Source organism: Molothrus ater, chromosome 22 (assembly GCF_012460135.2).
Source record: "Molothrus ater isolate BHLD 08-10-18 breed brown headed cowbird chromosome 22, BPBGC_Mater_1.1, whole genome shotgun sequence".
Lineage (NCBI taxonomy): Eukaryota > Metazoa > Chordata > Aves > Passeriformes > Icteridae > Molothrus > Molothrus ater.
This window is the reverse complement of record NC_050499.2, coordinates 6,093,384-6,106,862: the sequence shown is the minus strand read 5'-3', so window position 1 is coordinate 6,106,862 and position 13,479 is coordinate 6,093,384. Positions and strand designations below refer to the sequence as shown.

Below are 13,479 nucleotides of genomic sequence, written 5' to 3'. Positions count from 1 at the left end.
CTCAATAGATCGAGGTGGAGCAGAGGTTTGTGCACCTCAAATCATTCCTAAAAAAGAGGCCCTGAGTGCAGGATTTAGGGGCAGGAGGGAGATGGACCCAATCTTGCATTTCATCCCCTGCTTGGTGACCTGGTGACAAACATGGGCCTCATCCAAAGGAAACCCATCCCGATGGGAAAGCGCTTTGAAACCTGCGATAAAAGGATTTAATTTGCTCTACCTTCCAACCTAATTAAACTTGAAAACTAGCTAATTGGTACTTTGTACTTACAACTCAGGCAGTGATGAAAGGAGGAGATAATTGGGATGGAGGAAGAAGGAGGAGGAGGAGGAGGAGGAGGAAAAAATATTCAGGGGAGGGGAGCAAGACAGGGATGAGGGAACAAGGGGCTTTGTAGGACTTGTCTGTCACATCTAATTTTTGTACTCTTCTTAATGCCCTGGCTACTGGCTGCTCTGAGAGACCAAATTGGGCTAATGGATCTTATTCTGCAACAATTTTGGCTTTGGGTACCAGAATCTCCCCTAAACTACCCATCCCCAAGGCCTTGGAATTAGGCCCACTTTCCATGTGCAAAGCAGTAAAACAAAATGTATGTGGCTATAAAACATCTGCACACATCCCCAAACCACATAGGATGATGAATCCAGGACTTTTGAGGGTGAAAATCCTGCTCTTTACTCCCACTTCACCTCCACGGATCCAGCACTTGCTCATCCTGAAGCCCCCCGTGCCAGGTGCAGTCTCAAAAGGGCTGTGCTGGATCATTTCCAAGAGAGCATTCCCAGGTCTCCGCTCCCAGCCGGCCTTCCCCAGCTCTCAGGTTTGCTGCTGTCATCCAGGAGTGAACTGAGCTGTGCAAACCTTTCCCTGGGAGCCCCCCCTGCTCTGCTCCATCCCAAATTGCACCAAGCACTCGAGCTCCCAGCCCCACGCTGGGGAATTCACCCTGGGAATTGCTCTGCTACCGATGCCCCATTCCCTTTCCCACAAAATCCTGGGTTTTTTCCTGCCACACTTTGACACTCCATGGGTCAGCATCCCACCCTGCCCCTGCCTTCCCCTGCTCCTTAATGTGAGCCCCAAGCTGTGTTTCTTTGGTGGCAGGATGCTGGAGCCATCGGACCCCATGGCTGGCAGCCACTTTTCCTCTCTTCCCTCCTCCACGAGCCACAACACCTTGTAAATAATATTTGTGCCTCCAGACAGCTCTCTCACAGCTGACATCTCACCACGGAGCCCCCTCCGGGCCAGCATTCGGGATTGTGGCTGTAAAGAATGTCCCAGTCACTTTAGCTGGGGCATTCCCGTGATGAATTGGCCCCTGATGGCTCTGGGGATGGCAGGGACCGAGCAGAGAAGGAGCAGGGAACATCAGCCTCCTGCTGCTGCCGTAAATCAGGAGAGTGGGGAGGGAAGAAAGGGTGGAAGGAGAAAGAGGGAAAGGAAATAAATAAATAAAATGGATCTCCAGGCACTCAGGTGAGGCTGGGTGATAGCAGGAAGGGGCTGACAAGATTTAGAGGTGGGGGAAATGCAGCAGGAGAGGGAGAGGTGAATACAGGGCAGCAAGGGGAGTGAAATAATGAAGGAGAACAAGGAGAATTGCAGATATTTGGGTTTTTATGAGGATCCCTCTCCTTCCCAGGCTCTCTGTATGAACATCCCGGGGTCAGAGCCCATCCCAGGGCTGTGTGGCCTTGCAGGGACAAGCACCAAAGCATGGCACAGCCCTGTGACAACAAACCCTGCCCCTCCAAGCGCAGCTCTCCTTGCTGGGGACAGTCTGAGCTGCTCCAAAGGGCTGGCCACAGCTTTGCAGGGGTCCAGGCAGGGAGATGGCAGAGGTGACAGCGCTAATTGCTGGCAAGAAGAGGAAACCCCAGGAGGTGAGGAAGATAAATGAGAGAAGAAGGTCCTGAGAGAGCAGGAAAGTGCCCAGGATAGAGGAAAATGAGAATTAGAGAGAAACCTTCCTTTATGCTTGTTCTTCCCTCTTATTTTTTTTCCTTTTAAACCTATTTTTTCATTCTATCCACTGTTTGTTTCCCCCTGGGGAAGAGTTGTGGTTGGTGCAGTTTGGAGGCCACCACCAGGGCTTTTCTGGAGGGGAGGGTGGCTGCAAAAAGGGGATGCTTCAGGTCATGAGGAGAACACCAGAAGAGCCTCAGGAGATGCCCAGAAGTGCCAGATGAAGATTCAGTTCCACTGACAGGGCTTTCGGGCAGCCCTGGGAAGATGTTTGCAAGGCTTGTGAATCAGGATCAGAATAAATTGGCAGGACAGCTCAGGGGCCTCCAGACAGGAGTGGGAAAAGGCTTTGCCAATTAAGAATGCAAACCCCCGTGCTCTGTCACGCTTGAACAATTTAAAACTCTCCAAAAAAAAGAACGAAATTAAAAAAAAAAACAGAGAAAACAAAGTTTGTGTGAAGCAGTTGGCAGTGAGGCAGGTACCAGAGGGGCTCAACAAACAGCTCAGCCTTATCTGGATGTCTGAGGGCTGCTGGGAAACTCCCTGTTCCTTCTGGAAGCTGAATTAATTCACAGTATTACAATTAAGGAGAAAAGAAGGGCGTCCCACCCCCAGTCTCTCTCAGAGCTGTTTTGTTCATGACTTTGTTCTCCCACGGCTCTTCTGGAGAGGGAGGCAGGCACAGGGAAGGGAGGGAATGGTTATCTCTCCGTGGAGCGTCATTCCCGTCACCGGGGCTGCGTGCGCGCCTTCCCGAGGGGAGCCAGCAGCAGAGGAGATCTGTGCACAGCCAGGCCAGGGACCCCGTCCTGAGGTGCTGGTGGCCAATTCCCAGTTCTGAGGTGCTGGTGGCCAATTCTCAGTTCTGAGGTGCTGGTGGCCAATTCCCCAACCCCAGAGCCCAGTTCAACCATATTCCAACCTGCCAGCCACTCCCAGGGACGGAGGGATGCCACTAGCCATGAATGTGTGTCCTGTTAGCCATGGATGTGTGTCCTGTTAGCCATGGATGTGTGTCCCATTCTAGCCATGGATGTGTGTCCTGCTATCCATGGATGTCTGTCCTGTTAGCCATGGATGAGTGTCCCATTCTAGCCATGGATGTGTGTCCTGTTAGCCATGGATGTCTGTCCTGTTAGCCATGGATGTGTGTCCTGTTAGCCATGGATGTCTGTCCCATTCTAGCCATGGATGTGTGTCCTGCTATCCATGGATGTGTGTCCCTCTAGCCATGGATGAGTGTCCCTCCTGCTATCCATGGATGTGTGTCCCATTAGCCATAAATTTGTGTCCCCTTAGCCATGGATGTGTGTCCCATTCTAGCCATGGATGTGTGTCCTGTTAGCCATGGATGTCTGTCCCATTCTAGCCATGGATTTGTGTCCCCCCAGCCATGGATGAGTGTCCCTCCACGTCTGCCCTGAATTCAGCCACCTTAAGGAGAGCCTGGGCCCCCTCTCGTTGCTGAGGCACTGAGCTGCATCCCCCAGGTGAATCTGGAAGCTGGGCCACTCTCAGGGCTGGTTTACAGCAGCTCTGAGTGGAGCTGGTTTGTTCCAAGAGTGCTGCACAGCCTTCTCCTGCCTGCCCCCTGCTAAATCCAACCTGATCCCTCTTTCCTTCCCAGCAAACCACCACAACAACACAGAACACCTCTGCTAAACCCTCTGCTCCCATCCTGCACCCATAACCCTCCAAGGCAGGGTTCCCTTTCCATTTATCACCTCCCCACAGTGAGCAAATCCCCCTCTGTGTCATGGCTGGCTGGCCAAGGGGCTCAGCTGTGCCTTGGGAAGGGATTGGGATCGTTCTCTTTTGAAGCTCCTGCAGCAGCTAGCCTTGCTGCATTTAATGCAACCCCAGTGCTCCATGCAGCCCTGCTCATTCACAGCACAGCACCCTGTGCCCAGCCAGTGCCAGCCCACACCAAGCCTGTCCCCAGCCAGGATTGTCACCGTGACCTGGTGGAAGGAGACATTTGCTGGACTCTTTCTGCCTGCTGGTCCTTTGAGCAAGACAATGAGCTCAGATGATGCATATTTATAATACACCCCACCTGACACATTCCAGGGAGCCTGAGACAAGTTCACAGAGCTAAATTAAACCGAGTTGAAAAGCTTGGCAGAACAAATACTTCCCTGGCTTGGTTCTGAAGGCAGGAGCAGGATTGGCTAATTTGAGACACGCTCCAGTAGAACACACAACACACCCCCAGGCACAAGCTGGTTCCCAGCCTTGTTGTGATGCCTTTTGTTTGCAAAGGGTTAATGGAGAGCTGCTCCCAGGAGCTGATGGGGCAGAGGGGAGGATAAACAGCAGGGCTTGCAAAGCACTGGGGGTTTTGGAGGCATCTGAAGTCTGAGGGAGGAGGGCGGGCAGGGTTTCTCTGGGGGCTGTGTGCGTTCAGTGAATCCCTTCCAGGGACAGCCAAACACCCAGAGGATGAAAGGGATTTAGGAGGGCAGACACTGCTGGGAAAGCTGCACAGCAGCACTGGACCATGGGCGTGTGGGGCTGAAGTGCCTTCAGCCCTTCACCCCCTGCATCCAAACCCTTCACAGCCCTTGCTTTGACCCTGGTTTGAAGGGGAGAGGAGGAGTGGAGCACAGCAGCTCACTCTGCTCCCACCTGGGCCCCTCAGACCCTGCTCCAGCTCAGACCCTTCCCTCACTGCAGGTGGAGGTGACCTGGCTGCTGGTCACGGTGAAATCCTGCCCTGTGCAAACACAAACCCACGTTCCACAGCAATTCCTGGCTTGCAACATCATTTAACCCCTGGAAGGATCCAGACCCAGCTCTGTCACCAAGGGCTGCTCATCCAGGCAGGGGAACAGGGGCAGCTGCACCTCAGCTTGGGGAACAGGAGTGGTTTGGTTAGGAAAAGTGTTTGGCAGGGTTTTCTGAGCAGGAAGAGTGCCTGGGCTTCACTTGGAGACAAAAGCACCGTGCTAGTAATTCCCATGCCAGTTATGTAACCCCAGCAAACCTCTACAAATGCTCAGGGGAAGATTTTTCTCCTGGGCAGGACCTTTGTGATGTGATTTTCACTATTATAATGAAGCTCAGCTACGGGATGCATGGACCTTGAATGTTTGGCCACACAGACATCCATCAGCACCTTGATTTAACACATCCTTGAGGCCTGTTGGTTCCAGGAGGTCCTGGAGTAAGGGATGCTATCAGCTGTCTGTTCCACTGATAGACAACATCTTCATTTACCCCATCCTTAAAATTTGTTAGTTGCAGGATGTCCTTGGCTGGGGGATGCTGCCTGCTCCCCTGATTAGGTCTCCTTTCTTCCTGATTAGGTTTGAAAGCCCACGAAGATCTGACAGCAGGGAACATCCTGACTCGAGATAATCTTGACCTATTCCACATTGTGCAGCACAGCCAGCTAAAGGTTAAACACCAAAATCAAGGCAGAGCTGCTCTTCTGCCTCCGTGCCCTGATATAAGTCAGATGGAATTTTCAGAGCCATCACAGCCTCTCCCATCGGGCTGTTTGTTGATGTAACTCTCACTTACACAATCAGCCACCACACAGGCGAGTGCCAAGGCATGGCTGTGATCCTGACAATGCCTCGAGTGCCTGGAAATCCCCCTCTGCACAGGCTGGGCCCCCAGAATGTGCTGCTCACCTCCCACACGGCGCTGCTGGGGCCTGCAGAGGGTGCTGGCAGTGTCCTGCTTTTACTGTGTCTGTGATGGGGGCAAACCCAGTGTCCCCAAGGCTGATTAGACAAACAAATGCCCTGACACCCATGCACTGTCCTTTTCCTCCCTCCCACAAGTGGGAATCCCTCTGTCCCTCTCTAATTTCCCTCCACTGAAGACCAGAAATCTGGGTGTCCCCTGGGTGCTCAGCTCATCCCCAGCACAGCCACCCCCCTGTCTGGGTACTGATCACAGCATCCCCTGAAGATCCCTGACCACTTTCCTTCCCTCTGTCATTTCTGCCAGCCCAACTGGCACTTTGAGGCTTTTCAAGCCTGTCTCCAGCCTCTGATGAGGTTTTGGGAGAGCCTGGACGTGCAATGTGTGGATCCAGCTCTCCCTGGGGTGTCTGCTTTGAAGTGGACCCCGGGATGTGCTCGGCTTTAGCTGGGATTTCACACACATTCCAGCAGGGAACGGCTTTGCCATGCAAGGCTCTCTCCAGTAATGACCAGTTTGTCCCTCTCCTCCCCTCCCCTGCAGGAAGCACCATCCTTGCTTAAATGACATCTGGTTAAAGAGCTGCTGGCCGCAAAAACATGTCTGGAATGTGGCCCTAGCCCTTGGTGACCTCCCCTTCCATGCTGCCAGTGGCCACTGACAAGGATGGGGTTTGGATGCAGCAGTGGGAGCAGGGTGTTAACCCCTGGGACCCAGCAGCGATGAGGATTCTGCAGAGCTCTGCTGGGAACTCCACCACAGATTCCCCATCCTGGGCTGGTTTTTCTTCTCTGTGCTGAGGATTCTGCAGGACTTTGGTGGGAACTCCACCACAGATTCCTCTTCCTGGGCTGCTTTTTCTTCTCTGTGCCCCTCCAGCAAAGAGGGGGCAAACACGACCTTGCTGCCACTAATCCACCCCAAACTCACCTGTCCTCTGTCCCTACCACCCCCACAGAGCCCCCTGCCTCCCAGGAGCAGGATTTGCAGGATGGGGAGCACCCCAGCCTGTTTTGGGGAAGAAGATGAGCCCTGGAGAAGAAGGGAAATGTTCTCTGGCATTTCCTCTGCCTCGCAGCCCTTAATTTTAGTTCTGCTTCATTTCCTTGCAGCTTGGCAGAGTAATGAACAATCAAATCCCTTTAGTAATTTATTTCTTCTGCTGCACAGTTTCGAGGAGGTGATGACACTTGAAATTGCCTCTCCTGGAGGGATGGAGGGGCTGGATCCTGCAGCCCATTACTCCAGGATGCTCCTGTCCTGCTCTCAGCAGCCTGCCCAGAGCACAGCGTGCTCCCAAGCCCATGCTCAGCCAGAGATACAGCCCTGCTCCCTTGATGAGTCCATTAAGGTCACGCTATTACAAGCAGCCACCAGATGAATTCTGTCAGATAGAAGGCACAGGAACTGCAGCTCAGACTCTCATCATTTGTGTTAATAGAGTTAATTTGCTCAACGATCCCCAGCAGCACTCCTGGGAGCGTCTCACTCCGCCTGGCCGTGTGCCCCGGGCCGTGTTTGTCTCCCGCTGCCGTGGGGGTGTTTACAGCTGTGTCCTGGATGTCTCCAAAGGATGAGCTCCCCTCCCCTTTGCATCCCTGCTCAGGGAGCCAGGATGGAGCTCAGGGTGAGGAGGAGCTGCTCTGCTCCCCTGTCACCTGGCCAGGAGTGCAGGGAAAGGGGGAAAGGCTGTGACCGTGCTCACAGGGCTCTGAGGATGAGGGAGGAGACCAGGATCTGACTCCGTGTTTCACAAGGCTTGATTTATTATTTTATGATAGATATTATATTAAAACTATACTAAAAGAATAGAAGAAAGGATTTCATCAGAAGGCTGGCTAAGAATAGAAAAAGGAAGGAATTAATAACAAAGGTTTGTGGCTCTGACAGAGAGTCCGAGCCAGCTGGGCTGTGATTGGCCATTAATTAGAAACAACCACATGAGCCCAATCCCAGATGCCCCTGTTGCATTCCACAGCAGCAGATAATTGTTGTTTAAATTTTGTTCCTGAAGCCTCTCAGCTTCTCAGGAGCAAAAATCCCAAGGAAAGGATTTTTCAGAAAATGTGTCTGTGACACCAGTCCTCTCCTGTGCCCGGGCAGCTGCGGCAGCAGGGAGGGCTCCAGGCTGCTCCTCACACCCCATTCCTCCTCTCCTGTCCCCAAATCCCTGAGAGCTGCAGCAACCCAGACAAAAAGTGATTTTCCATCCTCCTGGAGCAGGGAGGGAGCTGCCAGATGTGTGAGGATGGAGCTGCTGGATGCTCCTGTGGCTCTGGTGCTGCTGCCTCCCCTCCTGCCCCTCACACACCTTCCAGGCCTTGTCACCATCCCTGTCCTGCTGTCCCCAGCTGTCCCCACCCAATCCTGCTCCAGGAGAGGGACCTGGTGCAGAAAACAACTCAGGCTTCACCTTCCTGACCCTTTCCCTGATCTCTCCCTCCTGTTAATGGCACTGAAAGTCTTCTCACACACCTTCCCACCTCACCTAACTTCTGACATGATAAAAACACCAATAAATGATAAAAGCACCAATAATTAGCCATGCAGCCTCATTCAGCTGGGAGTTTCTCAGCTTGGACACAGGGAGCTCCCAGTTCTGCAGCATGGAGCAAATGGAAAAGCAGGAAAGGGAGCAAATGGAAAAGCAGGAAAAGGAGCAAAGGGAAAAGCAGGAAAAGGAGCAAAGGGAAAAGCTGGAAAAGGAGCAAATGGAAAAGCAGGAAAAGGAGCAAATGGAAAAGCAGGAAAGGGAGCAACCAGTGAGCAGCACAGAGAAGCTGAGGGACAGGCCATGGGTACAAAACCCAGGCTTACCCTGGGGGTACAACAGGACCAAACAAAACCCCTGCACTGCTCCACAGGTGCTCCAGCAGGTGGATGTGGTCAAGAGGGCTGGAATGACCCAGAAAAGGCACAAGATTTGAAAAGCTGCTCATGATCTGTCTCTGGGGACTGGCACACTTTTGTTGGTGGCTTCTGAGATGACAAAAGAATTTCCCTGTGTTTGAGGATGGCAGAGCTGAGGAGCTTCCTGGACAGCATCTCCTTGGATATTCCACTTACTGTGAGCAAACAGAGAGGTTGAAAGACTCAGCTGAGGCGATTCCAAACTCACTGCTGTTGGTTTTTTACTGTTTGTTGAAATAGTTAAATTTGAGAAAGGTTAAATTCCAGCAGAAAGGAGGAGGGCACAGAGAATGCCTCGAATCCTACAGGGTGGTTTCCTGGCACCACAGGAAAAGCAAACACAGGCTCCAGGTAATAAAGAATTAAAAGGGAGGAATATAATCAATGCCAGTCTGTGAGGGTCACGGGAAATGGGCCTTGTCAGTCAAACACAATGTCATTTTTTTGCCTACTAAACCAGTCATGTCATCAAAGCAAGTGTAGAGACGGGATGGAAAATAGATTTAGAATGACTGACAGGATTTGGGAGTTGAACAAGAAGCTGCCAGAGCTGGGCTGTCACAAGGTCACCCCCTAGCCCAGGACAAGCCCTCCCCATCTCCAAATCTCCCTCTGCCAGCCCAGTCCCCTGCTGGACGCCAGGAGAGGGGAGGTGACCCCTCTGTGACTCAGGGCCTTGAGGAAGGGACACTCCAGGGACGGCACGGGGCTCTCAGAGCCTCTGGGGAGGGTGCAGAGCTGCTCTCAGGACTCCAGGTGCTCGCAGGGACCCTGAGATGTGTCAGAAAGTCTCTTTTTCCCAGCCCAGCGGTCAAAGAAGGAGTCAGAGCTCTTCAGTTCTCATTCTCAAGGTTGTTTATTGTTTCTTATCTATAAAATTCTTTCTCCTGCCCTGCCCAGGTCCATCCAGCAGGTCAGACAGAGGCACCCTGACACCCTCAGGGCTGTGTTATCTTTTTATACTAAAAACTACGTGTACAATATTTACAATAACTTTCCAATACCCATCACCTGTGTTAGACACTGAGCTTCTACTCTAAACCAATCCCAAAGTGCCACCATCACAGCAGAAGATGGAGGCCAAGGAGAAGAAGAAGGAGAAAGGCTGGACACGCCCAGATTCCTCCATCTTGCCCCCTGAACCCCCATTCTAAAAACCCCAAAACTCGATTTTTCACCCTGTGATAACTTCACTGTCATTCTACCCAAACTTTCCTGGCTTGCAGATCCTCATCTAAGGTTGGTAATTTTTTCCATGGGTCATAATCAAAGGCACAGGGGTCTTGGGCTCTGTGCCAGGGTCCCTGAGCCCCCTGGCAGGGTCCAGGACAGCCAGAGGGGTGTCCTGAATTCCAACAAGCTGCCTGTGCACATCCCTCCTTTTGGGGACGGGCTCCAACACCCTCCCCTTCACCTCCCCCCATTCTGTTGCTCAGGTAACACTTTCAAGGCAGGTCCTCCAAGCAAATTTTTAGGTCAGCTATAATTGGAGAAGCTCACATGGAGCTATAAAACATCAGTTAATATGCTGGAACTATCTAGTTAAATGCCAATTATAAAACCCCATAAGCTCCTCAACTCAAATATATTAATAACATAATTAAACATTTATTGCTTATGCAAATTAAAAGTTCAGTTAATCGGACGCCAACGAAACCCCAGGAAGTGACCATTTAAATAACTAATTTCTGTTTAATTACAATTCCTGCCCGTTGCAAAGCCCCCCCATGCCATTTTTGCTGGCCAGTGTTTACTCCAGCTTGGCATTCCCAGCCCATTCCCATTCCATTGATAAGCCCAGACAGCTGCAGCATTCAGAGCACAGCTGGCAGCAGCTGGACTGGGCACACTGGGGGAATTATGGACCTCAGGATGAGCATTTTGGGGTGGGATCAGCTCCCTGGGCGGACAGATCTGTGTGCCAGCAAAAAGCCTCTGTGCATTGTTCTGGTGACACTGGGAGGACTGGGAGCTGCAGCAGTGGGGTGAGGCTGGAAATGAAGCATTTATTCCTCGGGGGATGGAGGAATTTAGGGATTTATTCCTCGGGGAATGGTGGAAATGAAGCATTTATTCCTCGGGGAAGGGAGGAATTTCCCCTGGTGAGCAGAGCCATAAGAACGGACTCCCTCCTCCTCTCCCTCCTCCTCTCCCTCCTCCCTCCTCCCCTCCACGGGCAATCAGTTAAACCTGGCAGGTGTGAAGTTGGCAAATTTCTTTTCCAAACCCTGAGGAAAGCAGGCTGGCAGGAGTTTGGGGTGCTCAGGGAGATGAGGGAGAGATGGGAACGCTCCCACACAGTCCCTCTGTGCGTGAGGGGTGGCTCAGGGTGGGTGGAGGGAGGGAAGGTGCACCTGGACTCAGGGTGAGGCTGGAAAAGGACTTGAAAACCACCAAAAACCAGAACCACCCTCTCCTCTCACAGCTCCCTTTGATCCTTCAGGATCTGATCCCTAATCACCTCCTGGGATTCAGCCAGTGCTGAGCTCCCCAGCAAAGCACAGGACAGCGTCTTCTGCACAGAGGCAGGAAAAGATAATTCACTGTTCACATTCAACCATTTTCCTCCCAAAATTCCCAGCCATTCAGACAAAACCCTCTGCCTGCTGCCTGCCAGGACCTGGGCTTGGTCCAGCAGTTGTGAAATCTGTGGAGGAGGGAGCATCCCCAGCTCACCTTGAGCCTGGCTCAGTCAGATGAGGCCACGTTCACCCCAGCTGTGAGGTGAAGGGAGCAGCTCGGATGCCAGGTATCCATAAATCACTGCCTTTCAATAATTCAGCCCCTGGAGGGTGACACAACATTTTTACCCTACATTTCAGGTGCACATATCAACCTGGCTCTCTGATTTCTGCCTGCTAGGATGTGAAATTCCAGCAGTGCAACACGCATCCATTTTTTATTCTTTTTTTTTTTATTATTATTATTATTTTATTTTTAACAGGCTGAGCCTTGTTCTGCAAATACTCTCTAAATCCAGGCTGCCTCTAAACACGTCTGGGAAGGCTGTGAAATGCCTGTTTGGAGGAGGAGGAGGAGGAGGAGGAGAGAACCAGCCCCCTTCTCCTTCTGCCAGGCACCACTGAGGGCATCTGGGGCTCAGCAGCACTTCTGGTGTCACAGGTCCCTCAGCTGGAATCCATTTGCATAAAGCAATTTCCTCCAACAAATATGTTCATACAAATCAAACTGGAGATTGCAAATAATTTGAGAATGAAAAAAAACCAAAAAACCAAAAACAAAAAAACCAAACCCAAAAAACAAACCAAACCCAACCCTAATCAAACATATTTGTTGCTACGAGTAATTCAGCCTGCACTGTGAGTTTCGCTTGGTTCCATTTACCCAGCAGTGGCTGGAGGAGATTTAATGGGCTCTGGGTGACCCTGAGTGCTCTGAGCTGAACTGCAGCAGGGCTTGCCTCTCACCTCACAAGGAATTTGGGATTGAAGGTCACATATTTCAGCGACCTGACCTGTTTCCAGTGCCCCCTCGCTGGTTTAACATCTCCCAGTCCCACCTTCTCCTCTGGCTGCTGGAGCCCTTTGGCTCCTGCACTTCCAGCTCTGGCTCTGTGCATCCCTGGGAGATCCCCCTGGTTTTGGGTCTTGTGCAAGGTGTCAGTCCCAGGTGCTGTTCCAGGGATATTGGGAAATTCCCTGATCGCCCTGAGCTGCGTCTCACCACAAATCCTTCTCCAACTCCTTTATTTGAGCAGAAATAAAACCCCACAGTCGCCGGGCATGGTGAGGGAATGCACAGGATGGGAACCTGGCCCTGCACCTCCACCAGGGACATTCGAGCCCCAAATTCCACCTGCATTCGCCAGGGAGGGGAACCCCATCACGCTCAGCACTGCGCACACAGAGCCACAAACCTCCTCCTGCTCTGACGCAGCTCCTGCCTCGCCCTGTGCTGCTCCTCGGGGCTCTGCAGCCCCTCTTGGGCTCTCCTGCAGATCTGTGCCTTGGGGAAAGGATCCAAGCCATTTTATTGCCCATCAGGCACTGCTGGCACTCCTGTCCCCAGAGTGTTTCTGCTTGGTTCCAAAGAAACCCAATCCTTGGGGGCTCTGCATGCTCCTGCTGCCTGCAGCCCTGTGCAACCCGAGCTGCTGAGGAGAGGCCCCAGGCTGTGGGTTTTATCCATCAGCACTGAACTCTGTGGGCCTGGCCTGGGAAAGCAGAGCAGCATTTCCCAGGGGCTCGTCCCAGCCCAGACAGCCCCTCCTGCCCTTCTGCCCATCTCAGCCCCAGCCCTGCAGGGCTCCTTTTGTTCCTCCCCACCCCCAGAGCCAGCTGAGGAGGCTGAGGCAGCTGCTGGGAGCTGGTTCTGTAGGAGCTGCGGTCACTCCTGAAGGAAAGCTGCTCCTCCAGCAGGGGCCATGGCTAACGGGGCAAAATGAGAGGGGGAAAATGAGAGGAGAGAAAGACACAGCCCAGAGAGTGGTCACAAGTCCCCTTGGTCACCTTGGAGCCTGTTTCTTCCTCCTTTTCCACAAGGAAAGCATTCCCAGAGCTCTCTCTAACCCCCAAGGCAGAGTGGCTGAGGCCTGGCTCTGTGAGCAGCAGAGTCTGGGGGGTTCTCCTGCCAGGCTGCACACAGGGCACCAGCCCCAAGGACCAAACCGCTCCTCCCCAGCCTATCCTGAGCATTTTTGCCCTCTCCCTCCAGCTCCAATCCCAATTTGGGTCAGCATCCCTCTCCCTCTGTGCTGGGCTTGGGCTCAGGTTTAGGTTCAGGCCTCCAGCACATCACCCACGTGCTGAGCTGGGTGCAAAAACCCTTCCCAGGGAGCATCCCACTGTCCCAGGGCTGGCACAGGAGCTGCTGATAGCAGCGCAAGGACAGCAGAAATGTTTCCTCTGATCTCCTGCCCGCCTTGTCCCTCCCTCCCTGGCCAAGGCCTGGCCTTTGGGAACAAGGATCTTTGGGAACAA

General features: G+C 52.6%; 1 protein-coding gene across 2 annotated transcripts in view; it reads right to left on the bottom strand.

Moving 5' to 3' along the window:
* The window catches only part of NECTIN1 (nectin cell adhesion molecule 1), a 100,471-nt gene that overhangs the window by 18,948 nt on the left and 68,044 nt on the right, over window positions 1-13,479 (bottom strand). The gene's annotated exons all lie outside the window — the stretch shown is intronic.